The following is a 729-nucleotide window of genomic DNA, read 5'->3' on the forward strand; positions in this document are numbered from 1 at the left end:
CCCAACATTTTATGTGCAATGAATATATAATACATGAATAAATAAAATAAAATAAGTAAAATGAAGTGAAATAAAAAAAAAAAAAAAGATTCTTTCTTTTCAAAAGTACAGTAAAAAACAACAACAACAACAAACAAGATAAGATAAGATAAGATAAGAATAACTTTATTATCTCCACCTGGAGAAATTTGGTCAGGTGCATTATCACAACATAGACAAGTAAACAACATGGGGACCATAACTGTAAAAGCCAACAACAGCCCCAACAAATATTACGAAGATACAAATGTAAAAAATATCACATACATCGTTTCATACATACATCCACACACTGCAGGTAATAACTAGTATTCTTAATGTAAAAACAGAAAGAATTAAGAAACATTATTTGAATATAATTATAAACATAGCCTACTATACTGCACATTGATTATAATAGACAGATAAGATAAGAATAAAGATGAATTGCGGAAAACAAAACCAGATAATCAGCACACACCCGCACCGCACCCCCCCCCCCACCCCACCCCACACACGCAGATAACTTGATCAAACAACCCCCCCCTCAAAAAAAAAAACCCCAACAACACACAAACAACAACAAAAAATCAAAACAAAAAACAAACAAACTGAAATCAAAGATTAAAAAAAAAAATAATCATAAAGGAAAAAAAAAGGGGGGGTGGGGGGGGGGGGGTTGGGCGCCTAAATTCCCGGATGTCGCACACC

Source organism: Babylonia areolata, chromosome 31 (assembly GCF_041734735.1).
Source record: "Babylonia areolata isolate BAREFJ2019XMU chromosome 31, ASM4173473v1, whole genome shotgun sequence".
Taxonomy (NCBI): Eukaryota; Metazoa; Mollusca; class Gastropoda; order Neogastropoda; family Buccinidae; genus Babylonia; species Babylonia areolata.